The sequence below is a fragment of the Macaca thibetana genome, chromosome 3 (genome assembly GCF_024542745.1).
Source record: "Macaca thibetana thibetana isolate TM-01 chromosome 3, ASM2454274v1, whole genome shotgun sequence".
NCBI classification, from domain to species: domain Eukaryota; kingdom Metazoa; phylum Chordata; class Mammalia; order Primates; family Cercopithecidae; genus Macaca; species Macaca thibetana.
In genome coordinates this window covers 37,399,825-37,420,942 of record NC_065580.1, presented here as the reverse complement: position 1 = coordinate 37,420,942, position 21,118 = coordinate 37,399,825, and positions in this window count along the sequence as shown.

Genomic DNA, 21,118 nt, shown 5'->3' with positions numbered 1-21,118 from the left:
AAGGAAAAGAAAAGAAAAGAAAAGAAAAGAAAAGAAAAGAAAAGAAAAGAAAAGAAGGGATAGGTTCCCAGCAAAGAAAATCTTAGTCATTCTCTGTGTCAAGTATTTATTGAGTGGTTCATTTTGAATCCAGCCACAATGGTAACATCATTTTGTCTCCCAAGTCCAATAACAAAAGGTTAACCTGTACAAAGTAAAAAGCCCCAGAAGAAGGGATTTTCCAAATCAGGGCTTTTCCTCTCTTGTTTTAAGGCAATTTAGGGGTTAAATGTTTCTGCATAGTTTTGCTTTTCTAATTTTGTCATTCTGATGGACAGTCACTACTTTAATTGTATTTCCTGGGAATACATTTAAGTGGCCATGAGCTCAATAAAAGCTTTATTTAAATGTTTCAAAACAAACTTCAATCATATTTTTACATAAAGAGACTGTTTTCTTAGCAGTTACTGAGGCTAGGCAATATTATTCTACAAAAGAACTGAATTGCAGATGAATTTATGGCACAATTTTCTGAAATATTGAGGTTTTTACGAATATTCTTATGTATTCTGTTAAATCTTTCTCCTTTTTTTTTTTTTTTTGTGAGACAGAGTGGGGCTCTTGCCCAGGCTGGAGTGCAGTGTAGCAATCTCGGCTCACTGCAACTTCTGCTCCCAGATTCAAACTATTCTCCTGCCTCAGCCTCCGACGTAGCAGGCACCCACTACCACGTCCTGCTAATTTTTGTATTATTAGTAGAGACAGGGTTTTGCTATGTTGGCCAGGCTGGTCTTGAATTCCTGACCTTGTGATCCACCCGCCTCGGCCTCCCAAAGTGCTGGAATTACAGGCATGAGCCACCATGCCTCGCCAAATCTTTCTTTTAAATATAATGTTGTATTACTTAGTGAAATGGAACAGACAGCCCATACTCAATGTTGTAATATTGAATTATATTAATTGCATGAAGACTAGATGCCGAGTGAATTTTGAATGGGATATACATAAGGGAAAAATGTAAGCTCCTAAAATCAGCAGCACAATTTTCAAAAATTCTAGACAAAGCAATGTTTACACATGACTAAAATTCATATGTTTTGGAGATCAAGACTAGAGTCCAGTATCAGGAGCCTTTGGTATTATTTAGGCACAAATTATAGCTTTTCTAACAAACTTTATACAACTTGCATAAATGCTGCATGATTTGAATTTCTTTCTTAAGATTCAGAAATAGGACCAAGTGTGGTGGCTCACACCTGTAATCCCAGTGCTTTGGGAGGCCAAGGCTTGAAGCTAGGAGTTTAAGGACAGCCTAGGCAACACAGCAAGATTCCATCTCCACCAAAAATAAAAATAAAAAAATTAGCCAGCCATGGTGGCCTATCTGTAGTCTTAGCTACAGGAGGCTGAGGCAGATTACTTGAGCCCAGGAATTCAAGGTTGCACCGAGCTATGATTGTGCCATTACACTCCAGTCTAAACAACAGAGTGAAACTCTAATTTGGTTTGGCTCTCTGTTCCCACCCAAATCTCATCTTGAATTGTAATCCAAATTGTAATCCCCATACGTTGAGGAAGGGACCTGGTAGGAGGTGATTAGATCACGAGGGTGGTTTCCCCCATGCTGTTCTGGTGATAGTGAGTGAGTTCTCAAGAGATCTGATAGTTTTAAAAGTGGCACTTCCTCTTTCACTCTCTCTCTCCTGCTGCCTTGTAAAGAAGGTGCCTGCTTCCGCTTTACCTTCTGCCGTGATTGTAAGTTTCCTGAGGCCTTCCAAGCCATACAGAACTGAGAGTCAATTAAACCTCTTTCCTTTATAAATTACCCAGTCTCAGGTAATATCTTCATAGCAATGTGAAAATGGACTTATACATTGTCTCTCAAAAAAAAAAAAAAAAAAAAGAATAAAAAGGAATAAGCTTGGCATTAGTTAGCCACATGAAAGCCAAGTCTATGCATACTTAGAATGGAAACAAAATGGATTAAATTCAATAAAACCACCATAGCTCATTGTTTCTAAAACAACTAACTTTTGGATTTGAATCTCTCTCTGCTATTTCTTTAACTTTAAGGCATGTGTGCTATAATTAATTTAGTGTCTTTGATATATTTCACCTAGGCATTTTGTTAACATGTTGTATAACATTTGGTTCTACTTTCTTGCTTGCAGCATGTGGCAGTTAGAAAAGGCAGATGCCTCGCTCATTGCTTTGCCGTCCCTGCTGTCAGTAGTTGGCTGTGTGAATGTTCAGGCCAAGCTTCCTTTATCGGAATTATGACAAGCAGCTGGGCATTTGCCTATCAGCCCATCTGCCAACTCCCAGCAAAATCACACAAGCGTTTTCTAGGCCAATGCTGAGGCCAGGACTAAGATAATGAGCTCAGACGATGAGGTACCACTTCCCCTTAGATATCTTAGTTTTACAATAATGTTGTGATAAGGAACTTACCACATTATCACAACTATAACATTTTGGCCTAATGAAAGTATTGCTTACACAATTAAGGGCAGAGAATATTCTCCAAGGAAAATTTTTAAAATTGAAAATTAAAAAAAATTTAATTAAAAACATTTTTAAGAAGTTGAAAGATTCTTATAGAAATATGAAAATCTCCAAATTAGAAAGGAAGATTAGTGATCATTTGGTTCAACCCTTCTGATGTATAAATCACTTCTAGAGCATTCCTGACAAGTGTTATCTTGTCTCAGCCTTAAACACTTCGGTGATAGAAACACAGTAGTAATTCCTATTTGATAGAGGCATATTTCGAAAAGCAAGAAATCAGAATGGAAATAACCATTTCAAAAAATGTTCCAGGAGAAAGGGGTACAGGAAGTTAATCACCACTCCCATTTCACTCTCGATGATTTAGTAAAAGCTCCTCTTTTTTTGATGTGTTTGTCTTAAGGAGGGAGTGGGTCAGAGTGAGTTTAGAGGCATTCTGGAAGGAATGTGGTCTAAGGTTACCAAGAGCTTCTTTTTGAGATTCAAAATTAGAAATATTTTTTAAAAATATGGATTCCAATGATTTTAATCAAGATCTAGGGATAGAACATGGCAATAATCCTCCCGGAAAAAAAATACTGTAGTGGAAAGAGCTGGCACCTGCTTGCTGGTGGGGGTGGGAGCTAGGAATGGTTACCCTGGGTCTGGGAGGTATGTACTCCAGAACTTGTTTCTGATGAACATTAGAATCAGGAGGAAAGGACTTTCTCCAATCTGGGTATTAAAGAGTTGAGTACACGATGGAATATATCTGGTAATGGGGCTGGGAAAGAAGGAGTGAAAAACACTGTTTGCACCCAAGCTGGAAGTATCTAAACTCTGGTTACATTTACATTAAGTCCTTGTTCTATGTTGAGTCCACAAAGATCTGTGTGTATAATGGCAGCCACTTAAGAATCTTACAGTGGCTCTACACCGCCTTTTCCTGTTCATTCTAAACCTTCTCAACTCTTTCTCTAAGGACATACTTTCCAGAAAATGGTGTCCTTAGTGGATACTTACTCCTTCTCTAACCTTACTCCTTCTATTAAACCTTTACTTAAATATCCTAATTCAATACTTAAAATCCTTACTTAAATATTACTCTAGAGTTCAAATCACATCATGTGAAAAAATATCTTTTGATCATTTGGGACATATGGAATGGGATTAGGGAAAATGTCATTTTATTTATATTCCAGCTTGCCTAATGAAGCACATGCTGTTACTGCCCCACACATATCCCTCGGCACTCTTTTCCAGTTCATGCCTAAGCCTTCCTACTGCAAACAGCTGCAACTTTTATCCAAGGGTTTTCCCTCAGCCCAGGTTTGATCAGAATAGAAATGCTGAAAGCTTATGTTCTCTGGCAACAACACTTAGTCGCTGCTTATTGGAGCTGAAGTCTAAAAACTCCAGCTTCCTCCCTGCCACTGAGGGCATAATTTGGGGTCAAGTTTCACAATGTGTGCTGAAGTCCCCCAGCAGGACTGAGCCAAAGGTGCCTATATGGTGACTTGCTGGATAATGCTCCTTTATTGGCCTCATTTCAATCTACTCACTCCCTGACAAGTGTTTCCTGGTGCACCTCCAAATTAACTGTATGCAAATAAGGGTACATGCACTGAAATTCTTGTTTCAGGGTCTGTTTCTGGAGAAGTCCATACTAGCATACCTAGAGCAGTTATTGAAAACATTAGGGAATGTGGATATTTATTTATCAGAAATACCCCTTCCTCTCCTATAGCCAGAAGGGATTATGTGTTATATGTTTGTACCTTTTTGCAGTCATTTGTAGATTCTGGCTAAAATTTATGTGCAAAATATCAAAGGTGGATACACGCCTCAAGAAAAGTTTGATGTTAGTTATTACCAAGGAGGTTTAGAAATCCACTAAAAATTCTATAGAGGCAAAGAGAATTACTGCTTCGTTCTTGTGGTATGGAATGATATTACTTTACAAAGTTTAATCTGCATTTTGGTTTTCTTAAGGTGTGGATAACTGAGAGTCAACATTCATTTAGAAAATATTTATGGAGTGCTTATTATGTGCTAAATGGGGAGTGTGGAGCACCAGTATTGACATGACATTATTCTTGTCCTAAAGATGTTCATGGTATAGTGGGGAGACAACTAATTGCAATCCAAATTAAACATATACACGAAATGCCTTGAGAACATAGAAAGAAAACACTTAGCTCTAACAAGAAAGATAGCTTGTTTGGAGACTTAAAGTAAGACTGGAGATTGGCTAAGTAGATAAGGGATGAGTAAACAGTCATTATAAGTAGAAGAAATAACTTATCTAGGAAGCTGGGCATGGGAGAATGGGATATCATCGTGGAATAGCAAATACTTCATTATAACCAGAGGGTAATATCTCAATCCTGGTTACCAAAAGGTAAGATGTGATCTTCTAGGGAAACATGGATATGTTCGGTCCGTAAAATACAGGAGAATTTTATCCTAGGGCTTCTGGTTGAATGTCTATAACCAAAGAGGTGGGATGAAAGGATAACTAGGGAGAAAAGTAGATCACATCGAGCTATGGGATAGGGTGGAAATATGAAAAACAAGTGCGCAGTGATGTAATACTCAAAAATTAAGGAAAGATAATCATTGAGAAATTAAACTAAATTACGTTAAATGGTTAAGAAACTAAATTTCTGGAAACTGAGCAAATAGCTCACATTAGTTTTAAGCAGAAGTTACTCATCTTACTTGGGTGGTTTTGATTCATTCTCCTATCACTCATAATTGCATTTGACTCCATATAACTGAATCCCGAGCAAATACGTGGCTTATTTTACAGAAAAAACAAACAGACAAACAAACAAAAACAAACAAAGAGACTGGTGCTTTCAGATCCAATCTAGTGGAGGTATTCATAAAACCAGGCTTTTTCTGGCTTCCTGTTTTGTTATCCACAGTGCCTAACTGTGATCACAAGATGGCTGCCATGCCTCCATTTATCTCATTTGCATTGACAGAAAGAATAATGGGGAAAAGTGACAGGCAAAAAGGCACATACAAGATTAGTATAGTCAATATTTTATTTGTACACAGTAGTTTTTCCAGATCTCCTGCCTAGTGGCCTTCAATTTCCTTATAATTGACCATAATGGTGTCACATGGCTATCCTCACTTTAAGGAAATCTAAGAAATTGAGATTTTAGCTGGGCACATCTCTACCCCCAAATAAATGGAAGTTCTGTTACTTAGAAAAAGTAGCAAAAAGCTATTGGAGGAAAGCCAGAAATGTCTGTTGAAACTTCTCAAAAGAATTTTATTAGATCACACTGAAGAGAGCTGGTATAAACAAGCTCTCCATAAATGTTTGTTTATGAGTAAATACATGAAAGTAAAGAGAATAGAAAGACATATTGGAGCTTTGTCTACAAATCATACTGTTGCTAGTGTTTTAGAAACATTATGGCATGAGTCGTTTGTATGGATTATGGAGGGGACTTTACAATTCATGTTATGTGTTCTGCTCTCTAAAAGAGGCAACAAAATTCCTTTTAAATTTTCTAATACCAGTTTTAGTCAGCATCAAATAATATTTTAAATTCGGTATGTGTAAGATGTGATGGAATTGGAGGCGTTATTTAAAATATTTAAAAACTGATAAGACCTGAGCACTATCCAATCAAAACAGATGCTAGATGCTAACTAGAAACATTCAGTTTGCTTGAATATCAGTTCCAGATTTAGTGGATCCAATCTCAAAAATTATGATTTTATTATCTTTTGTGGAATCCCATAATTTCTGTTTCTAAATAATTCACCAAATGATTCTCCTGTTTATCCAGGATTGGAATCTTGGTTTATAAGGATGGACTTTGTGATTCTTTATCTGAGATCTTCCCTGCCTCCTGCGTGTGCTAACGGGTACATATTAGCCCACTGAGTTTCAGCCAAGATTTTGTGTGGGAGCTACAAAGTCATCCTCCTTCCCACAGAAGTGTTTTCCTCCCCCATCCTGTGTGTTTGAGTATTGAAATTTCATGGTGATGAAAGAAAATGTATTCCTTAAGTTTCTTAATTCACATGAAATCAAGAAGTATGAAATACTCTGAAGAACTGATATCAAAAGGTAATCCAAATCAAGTATTTTTGGAAACAAAAACAGGGCATTATCCATATTGAATCATTAAGTTATCCTCAGTCAACAGATGTTAAATGGCTGTTATTGATATATGCAACAACTTGGATGAACCTCCAGGGAATTATGCGGAGCAGAAAAAGCCAATCCCAAAAGGTTTCATGCTATGGAATTTCATATATAGTACATTTTGACAAGATTTTAGGAGATAAATGAATGGTTTCCAGTGGTTAGGGATGGGGACTGAAGAAGGAGGTGAATATGACTATAAAAAGGGCAATATGAGAGATTTTTGTGATGCTGAAACTGTTCACTATCTTGACTGTGTTGGTATACACATAAACCTACACAGGTGATTAATTTATGTTGAACTTAATACACACACACACACACACAAACACACACACACACATTCCCCCTTCCTTAGGTATACAAGTACAATTCCAAAAATCCGAATTAGATCAGTGGATTGTATGAAATGTCAGTATCCTGATTGTGATATTGTACAGTCATTCTGCAAAATGGTACCACTGGGGAAAACTTGCCAAGGGATCTCTCTGTATTATTCTTGTATGATTGAGTGCAAATCTACAGTTTTCTCAAAAATTTTAATTAAAAATTCGAGGAGAATATGTTGGGAAGAAACAATGTAAGGGGCAAAGTGGAAGACAGAATTGAAAAGTCATTTCTGAGAGATGATGAGCACAAATAGATTAGAAAATAAGGGAACACTGGAATCCAAGGTGGGCAAGGACATTGATTGCGACATTGGGAGCTGGAGTTGTTGGAAGTCTTTGAGTAGGAGAATGTCACTATGAGACCACATGCCTAATAATCCCAAAGGGGCTCTACACCTCTGAAATTGTGTACGTTGAAGAATAGTCGTCAGAAGTGTGCACAACAGAGTGTGGTGGAGTCAGAGACCACTTCAGATGTTACTGCAGTAATAAAGATTTGAAAATTGAAAATGGGTCATATTCCAGAAGTGCCCACAGGAATAAAAAGAAAACAATTTTCATCAGAGCTACAAAGGAATGAGCAAGGCTTGGTATGGGGCTTGACTGATTATGAAATTTAGACTTTGAATCTGGAGAACCACAATTCTAAAACAACAATTCTAACAAAAGTGGATTCAAAAGAGAAACTGAATGTTTCAAAGGTGGATTCCACTTAGGTATGTTGAATGTGACGGGTAAAAATTTCTCAGGCTTCAAATTGAGACCCAAAAACGTAACCTAATTTTTCTATTATTCAACTTAATTTCTCTCAAGATGATGGCTAAAGACTCACTTTTAGTCCACTAACTGTAGACTGTCAGCACAATGTCAACTGTCAACACAATGCCTTTTCAGTCAATTTCAAATTACCCCTCTTCTTTGTTTTTTCTGAATTATGCATAAATTCCCAGCATTAGGAAGGTGTTAGTGGGGGCAACTGGTCCTTGCTTATTTATTATCAATCCTAGTATCTGCTGCTGATTTATTCTTCCCGGTCCTTTCTCTGAAGAACAGGACATGTTCAGATGTCCCTCCATCTGCATATACCATGTACATCCTCTTGCTGCTACACCTTACTGTGTGCAGAGACCTCTGGGATCTTGCAACTTCCCTGGGCCTTCATTGGGAAAACAAATTGAACAAGAATAAATAAAGGATCATAATCATGAATGAATATGATTTTTCTTATTCACTTTCAGGTGAAATTTCTCTAGTTAGTAAATGTCTCCTGGCCAATGTAACTATCCCAATTTTAATCCCCACCCAAAGTTAAGAATTCTCAACTTTGTCAGCTCTCATCTGTACTTCTTTGTGTCTCCACCATGTACCACACCATGATGTCTAATCCCACCAAGGTCAGAGCAAGCAGAAGAGGAAGAGAAAAAAAGGAACAGAGACGTCCTTACCCGATTAGTATTATTGAAAGTTGGCCTGGGCTCTCTTTGGAATTGAAATCTCATTTTTTTGGTCACAGGGTTGGGGGTGAGGTAGACTGTCATGGCTTCTGCATAGGTCCCATCCACAGCCCATCTTTAGGGAGCCTGTTTCCTACAGTTCCCTTTAGTGAGGCAGCCCTTCTTTATTTTGGGTGTGTTTTTTTGTCTTCTTTGGCCGTAGGCATCCAATGATATCTCAAGCTTCTTTCTCTTACTGGCATGTGCATCTCTCTCAGAGAGATCATAATGTCATTTAATTTAGTGTCCTGCACAACATCTAACTGCACCTCTGGTTGGCTTTTTAGCCTCTACTTGGGCACTATCACTGCAGAAGCAATCATCATCTCCCTGGGCACCAAACCATAGAGTGGAAACAGGGAATTCAATCACCAGGTGAGTGATTACACTGGCCGACTTTTTTGGGGGTGCTCTATAGCCCTGGAATCCACTTTCATATATTTTGTATTTCCTACAGGTATTTTGCTAAGTGAAAGGTTATCTGGTATCTGTTGGCCTGATTTTGTACATTTTGTACATTACTAAGGATGGCATTCTACTGTGTTACTGCTCCCAAAGAAAATCCGACTAAAAACTTTCCAGCTATATAGCTCTGGAGCTATGAGATATTTAGTAACAAACTTCATCTCTGTACCATCATCCCAAAGCAGAAGCTTTTGCACTAATGGAAAACATCGAAGCATAGATATGTCACCTTCAAATGTCTGCATACATTCTCATATTGCAGTTTTGACCTTTCATCTTAAAAATTTAAGTTTGTAGTAAGCAGATCTGTTCTTGTGTCTGCTTCAGACATTTCTTAAGGCAAGAAGTACATTTTTCTTTTAATCTGACATAAACCAAACTCTAGGACAACTTTTAGATCACAGAGAGAGAGAGACCAGAAGAAAGTGACCAGTGTGATGAGGGGGTCAGATGAGGACTTGAGAAATGTGTTCTTGGTTATTCCTTTCCTCAGGGAATAAAGAATCCCAATATATTGATTCTTGGTTATTGGCCATATCAGCATTTTCTCAAATGTGTACTGTAGAATCCAGTTATTCCTCAATTTAATTATGAAAAAAGTATTCTGTGATCAATTACTTCGTAAAAACACATATACTATATCCTTTTACAGAAGCATGATGTCATTAGCATTTTAAAAACATGAAGGCATCTCTTTAATCCAGTGGTTCATCATGGAACCTCCCTTCCCCTAATAACTGTTAATAAAACATAGAATACCATATAGGGGCCCTGGCCTGTATCTTTAAAAATGTATATAAATTGCAATGACTAGATTAAATAGGATACATGAAATGTAACTTAAATAGCAAAAAAAGTGGATTGTTTAATGTACCATTTCATTACTTTACCAAAGCTACGGTTGACTTGCACTAAGTTTGTACTCTACTACGACGTTGAAGTTTTTACAAATTTTTACAAGTTTATTGTGTGGTTCTTGTTAAATATTTGTAAAAATGTTAGTGGAAAATGTGCAACTCATTCCTGTCCCACTCCATTCTCTTTATTCAGTAGGTCCTTTGTCTCAGTCATTGACATAGACATTAAACCAAGGATGAAAAACACATTTGTAGTAGAGTAATTTAATTATAAAACTCTTTCATTTAATTTTTTGTAGCCACATTGTATTTGTTTTTAAAAGTGCCATAAAACATTTGAATATGCCATACTTTTCTTATTAAACAGAAAATTATATCTCAGAATATTATTGTATTTAACATTTTATACTTTGCAATCACTTTCATAAAAGTCAGACTTCCAGACTTAATTTGAGGAAATAGCAGAAATAATAATATGAGTTTGTTGATAAACTGATTCTTTAATTTTCAGAATGTTAGCAGACAGAAAATTCCAATTAACCCTAAATGCTATCTCAGAGCCACACACTACTAAAGCTAAAACAGAACTGACATTCATCATGTGAAAAGTGACACAGAAAATACAATATAAAACCAGAAGGTGAAAACACATTTGAGTAAGTTTTAAAAAACTTAGAAAAAGATTCATAATAATTAATTTAATATTTTTTGCCACATACTGCTATAATTAGCAAAAAGATGAAATGGGCAGGAAGTTTCTTATATTTAAATACTTTAAATAGTGTACATAAATGTAGGAATAGCATTCTGAAAATATTAGCAAATTTTCTCAACATTGAGGACACTTAAAATTAGTGAGCATTTGAATTTATGTAACTTTGCTTTTTAGTGAAGAAATTATGTTCTATTTGCTAATTACCAGAAAATCAAAATTTCCCCAAATTTTCAAATTATCTTTAATAATAAAAGAAACATTTTGTTGTTTCATTAGTACTAGTTCAACTTTTTAAAGCTTTTAATCAGAATGAGTTGATAAAAATATTTTTATAAGTAAAAAAGTTTTAAAAGGGGTTAATTTGATAAGCTCTATTTTAACGTTTTTTTCAGCTTAGTTGTCTACATTTTTTAAAATATGAACATTTTATGGTATAAAATATCAAGTTATTTTGCAACCATAACTATTTAAAGATATGTCTTTTTGGTATCAATAGAGGTTGGTTTTTATTAAATAGGCAAGCTTCTAATTTTAAATCATGATGCTTATAGCCTCCAATATAGAAATGTGTTACATGCCTATTAAATAAAAATCTATTATTGTGATCCAAAATAAATATACATAATTAATGGGTTTAACATACACTTGGCTCACAATATAGGAAGTATCTATTTCCTTGTTCTGTAATAACCAAAGTAATATTGTCATTAACACAATTACATTTTCAGTCTGCGAAGACAAATTTTATTTAAAATATATTCTTTGTTTGGAACTGCTGAGTAGGAATATGAACAAAATGACTTTGTGGGAGAACACAGAAAAAAACTTAATGGCAAAATAGAAAATTGAGAAAATGGGGGAAAATGGCTAGGATTAAGGAAGTTCTATTTTCAGATCATATGCATCTGATATGGAAAAGACTGTGATAAACAGAAAGGGGATTGTTAGGTTTGGAAACAGCAGTTATTGTTCAAAAGGTTAGCTATAAATATCAGCAGCCAGTATGCAGAGATAATATACAAATTACACATTAGCCTATTCATTCACATTTAAGCATGCAGGAAGTGAGAGGGAAATTGCTTTTAAATGACAAATGTCTTTAAATATTAGAAAAATGTGTTTGACTGATGGAAAAAAATTCCTACTCAATTTGTGTGCTGCAGAATATCTGATATTGCATATCTGGAAAATAGTCTTTATGGGAAACAAAAAGTTATGTCTATTTTGGTGACAGAGGAGAGTGGAAGAATTAGAGATAGTAAGAAAGGGAGCTAATTTGTACTTTTACTCTTTCCTTTATAATGATAAAAAAATAAAGAGAGAGTAACTTCCAGAATATCTTCTTGGAATAATAAAACAAAATATCAAATTTTCCCAAATTCGTCATGCTTCTCCCCAAAAAGCAATTTTTTTACTGCAATACCCTCTCTAGAAATAGTATCCTCGAAAACATGGAATTCTCCGAAAACACTTCTTAAGGTTTTTCAAAATACTTAATGCATCTTTAAGCTTCCTCTGTGCTGTGCCGGAATTGTTAATTGACTAACTAGATGGAGGGCCCGAAGTGTGTCAGCTGTTCTCAATCCTGGCTGTATATTGGAATCACCTGTGGAGGCTTTAGAACCTGTTGGTTCTAAACCTGTTGGATCCCGCCTCCAGAGATTCTGACTTGACTCGATTGACTTAAGGCCCGCCCAGGCTGGGAGTTTTATAAAGCTCCCTAGGTGACTGTATTGTAAGTTACTAGGGGCTGATGTTTAAAGACCTCATATGGTGGTGGTGGGAGAAAGGTGATGAGAGAGAGCACTTGCTATGAAATGAATTGGTGAATCTCTAATTGATGGAATAAAGGTAGGGGAAATAATTGTGAATGTAGGAAACATATGATAGAGGTCAACGAAAGAAGAAACTTCTTTCCAGAACTGCCCGTCTCTGTCCTCCCTCTGCACAGCCGGGCCTGAGCTGCACCCTTAAACCATCTGTGCTTGGTGGCCTAGAATCTAGAAAGCGTGGTGCCTACCTACAATGGAGGTAAGAAATAGCTTTGCCATGGGGTAGTGGGAGGAAGCCCTATTCACATGCTTCCGTTTTTAAGTTCCATGGGTTTTAACATTATGCTTTTGTGAATGCTTTAAGTACTTACAGTGATTACTTCTTGGGGATTCTCTCCCTTTAATAACCAGAGCTGTACCTTTGGTGAGTGGTTTCAAGTGACAGTTGGGTGATTGTCACCATTAATTGCTTGCTGATTATCTAACATGAAAGTTTGTTAGGCTAGAGCAGGGATTACTAAAGCAGACTTTGGGCCCCACAACAGAATTACATACATAGAAATTCCGAGGTAGCTGCTTAGTAATTTGTTTTTTTTTCTTAAATGCTCCCCAGGAATCCTAATCTTGAAATGAGATAGTCCTTCTTACAATACCAAAAATTCATAAATTATAAAAGATAAAGTATTCAAATGTTTGTTCATGTAAGGATCAGACATTTCTACCCATAAGCAAAGACAAATGAAAAATGGAAAAAAACGTAAATAGAAAGCCAAAATCCAATGGCAAAATGAGTCAATGATATGAACAGGCGGTTTATATTAAATGACATACATACCAAATGGTTTCTAAACATGTGAAAATATGTTAAACTTCGCTCATAATGAGATCATTGTAAATTTAAAACATACTGAAATGCCACTTATCAAAATGTCAAAAATTCCAGCCTGATAACGCACTGTGTTGGCTAGACTGAAGGCAAACAGGCATCTCTTATACTTTCTTGGTGGGAGTGTAAATTGGTGCAATTCTTACAGAGGATAACATGGGCTATCAATTAATACTACAAATGCATATGTTCGTAGACCTAGCAACTCCTCCTTCTAAGGAGTTTTCTGTTATTTCAGAAAATTTCAGATTTTCTTTCCTATTTTGAAATTTCATAATACTGTGTCTGGCTGTGAGGTTTTCCTTATCTTTCCTGTGTCTCTTTAAGGCCTTTCAGTCTTAAGTCTTTCAACAAAACTTATCTTCATTATTTCTTCAAATAGTCTCTTCTTGCCTTATTCCTTTTTTTCATTGTAACTCCTATTACCTCTTTTTTGGCACTTCTACATCTGTACTCCATGTTTTCTAGCTTTCTTTTTCTATTTTCTGCTGAATTCAGGTAATTTAAAAGCTGGTATCCAACCAATCTTCCTATTGTTATATCTCTACTGTACCTCTCAATCCAAGCGCCTTGGTTTCCCCAAAAGTTTGTCACAGGATTTTGTTAGATTCTTAGATCCATGTTTTCCTCTTTTTTTTTTTTTTTTTTTTTTTCCTGCTTTGTTTCTGTTTGTTGTTTCACCGTAACTGTTTTGGGAAAAAGGAATTAGTAGGTTCGCCTAGTTCAATATCTAGTCAGGGTCCAAGATGATTCTTAAGTATAGTACGCTAAAATGCAAGAACCTCTGTTTTAAAGTTTGAACTAATGCATGAATTATATTTTCATAAGCCATCGCATCTGGCTTCAGATTCCAGCTCGATCTTACATTAACTGTGTTGGACTTACCATAAGTATTTAACCTTTCTAAGCTACTTTCTTCAACAATCAAATAAAAATATTCTTTACCTTACCTGCCTCACCTACCATGAGGATAAACAACAAATTCTGTAAGGCATAAACACAGTTAAGTTTGGTGGTGGAAACTAACACTGAGAAGAAAAACTAAAACTGAGAAGAGCAGAATAGTAAAATATTGAACTCCCATAAAGGCATCCTGATGATCTGAAAGGTTTATGTGCTTTTCTACTGGTCAGTCCCTCTCATGGATTGTTAAAATGAGTGAAATGAATGAGTCAGCCATTCGGGGTAGTGCTCATCATTCACAGATAAGCAGCCAGGCTAGAGCACTGGTAAGACCATAAATAATCATATATTCTGTCCAGTTTCTCCTCATACTCCAAAGCAATTGCACAGCATTGTGTATGGATGATGAATGAAGCTGAAATGATTGGGTGAGCTGTGCAGTGGTATTGTATGGTGACTGTAGAAATGACTACTCAAATGTCCATTTCTTAACTAGCCAGATGTAGAGTCAATGCATGTCAGACAGATTGCTTTTGCCAAGCTAGTAATCAAATCTATGTTTGGGACCAAGAAGCCAAATGGCAGAAAATGCAATGTCGTTAATGTCTTTTAGAGAAATACCATAGCGTGTGTCAAGTATATGGAAAGCACACGAACTGATGAGTATGTGCTCATCTGGGGGGAAAAGCCACCAGGCTATGTCCCAGAAGACCTCACCAAACCACTTGATGGCCACTGTTGATTTGTTCATTTATGAATGCTAGATCTATTTCTCAGCCTTGCAGCTCAGAAACTTGACATTTTCTTTTTCCTTTTCCTTTGTTCTTTTGTTTAGCACTCCTGCCCACATCTCAGGGGCAAACTTATACAAAACTTCAAAATTGATGTATAAACCTTGAATATTAATTTGTTAATTTGTGGGAAGAGATTATAGCGTATATGGGCAGTACATTCTTTTCTTGCAGGAAGAACTATGTGGAAAGCTAAATAATAATTACAAGACTGCTTAGTAAATATAGAATCACTGAAAAGAAAGCTAGCTAGGAGGATAGGAGTCAGGTAGTCTAATACGTTTAGCTACACAGTAGACATTGTCTTGAGAATGAACCCAGAATGCCTGGAGTCCTTTGGCTATGGCCACTTGCGTTGGACAATGGTTAGACACTGCCAATGTTCAACTCAGTGCCTTTCTGACTTTACTGTGAAAGAAAGCCTCAAGGACTGATATGGTTTAAAGTAGGTCTCTTAGGAATCCAATGGTAGTGTTTCTAGGTGGAGCAGAAGGCCAAGATAGAACCCCAGAGGGAAGGAAAGAAAAAGAAATTGGCTGATGAACAATTGCCTGACTTACCAGAATTAATACATGAAATAAAAATTAAGTGAGCAATCAAATATTTGTAATATGTCAATCACTGTGTGCTGAGTGTTCCAGATATAGAGTATTTCAGATAAATATTAACCTTAAAGAGCTTACAGTCTAAGTGGGGGATAAATCACTTCAACAATGTATTCAACAGAGCCGAACAGAAATTGAATAGCAGTAGTCCACAGTAGGAAGAATATTCTTACTGTTTTTTTTTTTTTTTTATCTACTTAATCCAAAATTCTCTCCTCTCTCAAGGAAACCAAGTTTGGATTCCCATGCAATCTTTTGATTTTGTCTTTTGCTAGTTCTCAAGTTTCCTAATATAGGAAAGAACGCAGACAATACTGGGTACAAGCATTAGCTGTGTCTGTATTAAAATAAGCCAGGGTCTTCACAGAGAGTGAAGTCCAGCCTGGCTGGCGCTCTACCTCCTCCACACTCCTTTTTGAGCTTAATCCAGACTCCAGTGGATGCATGCCTTCCCAGGAAATGATGCTCTGTGCCTCATCACCTGACTCTAAACTTCCATTTTAGGAACTAAATAGCTGAGTCTGTATAAACTTGATCTGGAAAGAATCAGAAAAGTGTATTTCTGCTGAAGAAAATATCAAAATTGATTTTTTATTAGAGAAAAGCTCACAGTACTGCTAGACTGACTCAGTGTGAATCAATTACTTATTTTGTGGACAGCAGGGGCAGAGTTGCTCCCCCTCAACCTTTTCTCCACTTTGTGATCTGCTGCCTCGGAAAACTGCCCAGTGGACTGACATCATGGGAATTTGCTGAGCCTGTTTCGTGGAGGTCATCTAATTCTCAGCATAAGGGTTTTGAGCAGGAAACCCTCTATATTTCTTTGATAATGAACCCAAAATCACCAGCCCAAAAAATCGACACAGCTTTTCATTAACACAGCTTTCCCAGAAAATAGCCTGATGCCAGGCAACCACTAGTATTGTTTTTATAATCTAAGCTGGCTCATATAAACTCTGTGAAGTTCTGTCCCAAGTATGTCACTATATCAATCTACAACACAGAGCCTTTAACTCGTAGTTTCAAGCAGTTTTTAAATTCTTCCTTAGCAAAATGTTGCTGTTTCTTTTTTTTTTTTTTTTTTTTTTTTTTTTGAGATGGAGTCTCGCTCTGTCGCCCAGGTTGGAGTGCAGTGGCCGGATCTCAGCTCACTGCAAGCTCCACCTCCCAGGTTTACGCCATTCTCCTGCCTCAGCCTCCTGAGTAGCTGGGACTACAGGCGCCCGCCACCTCGCCCGGCTAGTTTTTTGTATTTTTAGTAGAGACAGGGTTTCACCGTGTTAGCCAGGATGGTCTCGATCTCCTGACCTCGTGATCCGCCCGTCTCGCCCTCCCAAAGTGTTGGGATTACAGGCTTGAGCCACCGCGCCCGGCCGCTGTTTCTATATCAATAGTATATCATCTCTAGAGCCCTGGGAAAGAAAATAGAATTCTCACCCTATGGCTATTTCTAATAGCCAAACATGTAATGTGGATTCAATAAAACTTGTGACTTATTGTGAAAAGGGTCTTAGTCATGAACTTAAAAAATATTATTAGTTTGTAATTACTACTGCTGTATTATTAGTAGTATAATGTGAATATATTTAGAATGATAACTCATTTTTTTTCTGTAAAAAGCTTGACTCTAATAACTATAGCTAATATTCACTTATCAATAAATATTTACCAGTCAATACTTTAATGCTTTATATATTAACTCATTACTTCCTGACTTTTTATAAATAAGGAAACTGAAGAACAGATGTTCACTACTTGCCCAGATCACACAGACTGTAGCTGGCTGAGCTGGGATTTGAACCCAGAGAATCTGCTGGGGGTAGATTCTATACTTTTAATCTCTGTTATAACATTATAGTACTGAATCAAATTTCAGCATACACAGGTTGCATTACATAATGGAAGCAGTAAGGTATTATTGAATAAGTATAAATAAGTAAAAAAGCATTGAGATCAGATTTTTGTGCGTGTGTGTGTGTGTGTGTGTGTGTATGTGTGTGTGTTTGTGTGGCGGAGTTTTGCTCTGTCATCCAGGTTGGAATGCAGTGGCACCTTCTTAGCTCACTACAGCCTTGAACTCCTGGGCTCGAAAGCTCCTTCTGCCTCAGCCTCACAGAGTAGCGAGGAGGGCAGGCATGTGCCACTACACTTGGCTATTTTTTAAATGTTATGTAAAAACAAGGTCTTACTATTGTCCCAGCTGGTGTCAAACTCCTGGACTCAAGCAGTCCTCTTGCCTCGACTTTCCAAAGTGCTGGGATTACAGGCATGAGCCACTGCACTAAGCCAACATTTTCTTTAATATGCTTTTGCTTTAAGTTGATTTTTAAAAATATTTAAAATATCTTGATTTTGAACCTGTCACAAACTCACAGAATAGTTGCAAGTCTAGTATAAACAGCCTTTTTCCCTGCTTACGCCACTAGGGTTGAGGCCTGAGGTCCTACAATCACTGAATATTTTAGAGTCTACTTTCTTCATTCTCCTACACATACACAAAACAGCCATCAAAATAAGTAAATACAGTTGTATGCTGAAAAACATTGCTATGATAGTCCACAGGCCCCCTTCAAATTCCAGTCGTGCCAATAATGTTCTTATAGTAAAAAAAAAAAAAAAATAGTGTACTGAATTTAGTTGCTGTATCTCTTTCTTGTAGGATTTTTTGCATTTATATTCACAAGTAAAATTGGTTTATATTTTCTTCTCTCTACTGGTTTGGTGTTAAGAGCGAGATTTATATGGTGAGTCTGGTTGCTACTCTTTTACAGGTCTTTGCATTTTTAATTCAATAAAAGGATGATTTGTTCCTCAATATTGGTAAAATTTGTTCATCAAACCACCTCAGCATGTGTTTGTTTGTTTGTTTGTTTAGTGTGGTAAGAAACTTTGGTTTCCACAAAGTACAGTTTTTTATTTCATTGGTAATTTTCCCCTTTGCTACATTGTTGATTTCTGTACTTTACTACTTCCTTCATTTTAATCACTATTTTGTTCTTTTTTTTCAGCTTTCTTAGTAGAGTATGTAGCTTACTTTAATCATTCCTCATTTTAAAAACTAAATGTATTTCCCTATTAGTACTGTTTGTTGCATCTCCTATATTTTGGACTACGTTTGTTGTTACTAAGTTCAAAACATTTTATAATTTTCATTGTGACTAATATTGTATGTTACCTGGGAGGCCATTTAAAAGACTCCAGGCATATATTTATTAATGTAAATAACTTTGTAGTTTTGATTTTAGCTTAGTTTTGATTTTATGATATGGTATATATTAATATTGATTCTTTTAAAATTTTTGAGAATTAGCGATCTATTTTCTTAGGTCCGTGAAAGAGTATATGTTCTCTGACTTGGAGGTATCAGGTTGTATGTGCGTGAAGGGGGTTGGGAGGAGAGAAAAACAGAAAGAGAGACACAGACCACTCATGATAATTTTGTTGCTCAAATCTTTACTATTTTTGTCCACAAAAGTCTTATTAAAACTCTCCATTTATTGGAGATTTGTCAGTATCTCCTTGTGAGTCTGTCAGTTTTTGCTTAGTATCTTTCACACTTTTTAAAATTATATTAAAAAGTAGTGTTCTTCATTATCCCTACTAAAATTTATATACTTTCTATTTTGTCTGATATTCATATTATATTCCAGATTTCTTTTGACTGACATTTGTCTGATACATCTCCTTTTGTAACTTTATTTTCAACCTTTCAGTATGGTTATTGTATGTCCATTGGAAAAAATGTAAGAGGATTTTTTTTCATTTAATTTGATTATATTTGTTCTTTAATGTGTGCTTTTAATCTCTCTATATATTTACTGTGATTACTGATACACTTTTGTTATCTCTATAATTTCACTTGGTGTTTTTATCTTAACATCCATTTTTATTACCCCTTCCACCATTTCCTGCTGTCTGTTCTATATTTCCTCTTTTCCTATGCAGATTTGAAAACTATAGATTTTATATTTAAAACAATTGTTATACTTTATGATAAACTGTATATTTTTACAATCAAGTCAATAATTGGCAATGTCATTCTCCTCCTGGCCAGGACAAAATGTTTATCCTTATCCCATAAATACTTATCATCTCATTATGATTCTTTAGAATTTTAATTATCTTTTTCAGCAGAACATTTTGGTTATTTATAGAATTGATAACTATTATATATACTAATTAAAAAACAATTTTAGTACCCACTATTCCTTGATGCAATTTATATATTCTCTCTGCTTTTGTTTTTCATTGTCTTCCCTCTTTAATTAGTTTAGATAGGTTGACAGTTATTTCCATAGGAACTTTAAACACCTTATCTTCTGGTATTGAGAAGTTTATTGTTCACCTAAATGTCAAACTTTATTGGTAAACTTGGTAGCTCTTCAGATTTTATGTTTATCTTTGATATTCTGCATTTTCATCATGATATAGATTGGTACAGATTTATTATTATTTGTGTTGCATAGTATTCAAAGACTTTTTTCTGTGAGGATCTGTTTTTCTGGAAAGTTATCAGCAATTACGTCTTCAAACGGTGCCTTTCCATCATTCTCAACATTGTTTCTTTGGCACTCTTAATTAGTGTTGTTTGATAGAAATATAATATAATCCCTACATATGTCTTTTACAATTTTCTGGTGATCACAATGAACAAAAAAATCAGATCAATTAATTTTAATAATACTTTTTAAAACAATATATCAAATATATAGTCATTTCACATGCAATCAGTAATTAATGAAATATTTCAATTTTTTAATAGAATGTGCTATTGACTGAATGTTTGTATTATTCCCAAGTTATATGTTGAAATCCTGACTCCCAAGGTGATTGAATTCAAAGGTGCAGGGTCTTTGAGGGTCATGATTAGGTCATGAGGGAAAATCCACTTGAATGGGATTAGGGCCTTTATAAAAAAGATGCTCAAGGGCATTCTTCTCCCTTTATCTACATGAAGACACAGCAAGAAGAGAGCCATTTATGAACCGGAAAGTGGAGCCTCACAAGACTCTCAATCTTCTGACACCTTGATCTTAGAATTCTCAGTCTCCATAATGGTTGGAAATAAATTTCTGTTTATGAGATACCAGTCTATGGCATTTTTATTATAGCAGTCTGAATGGACTAAGACACAAAGTCAAAATCTGCTGTGTATTTTACACTTACAGCACATCTCAATGTGAATGTCAACTTTTCAACAGTTAAATTAAAATGTATTCTTCCCAAATCAGTAAAGCTGTGTTGAACAGAAAAATATTTTACAGTGATCTATTTTTTAAACTTAAATAATTAAAATAAAAAAATAATTTCACAGTTCGGTCACTACATGGGGCTAGTATTGAAGAGCACAGTCTTAGATGAATATTAGAGAAATTCAATCTAACTTTTTTCTTAACTCTTCATTCATAGTTTTGAAATCTCATTTTAACTGGATTTCTCTAACTGCAGTGTTGAGAATAGAGTGTAGAGGGAAGGAAGTGAAAGCTAGGAATTGAGTCATACATCTATTGCAGTCAGCCTGGTAAGAGGTGGTGTTTGGACCAAGGTCAAAGGAAAGTGGTTGGATTCTGGATAGATTTTTGAAGTTGAATATAATTTTCGA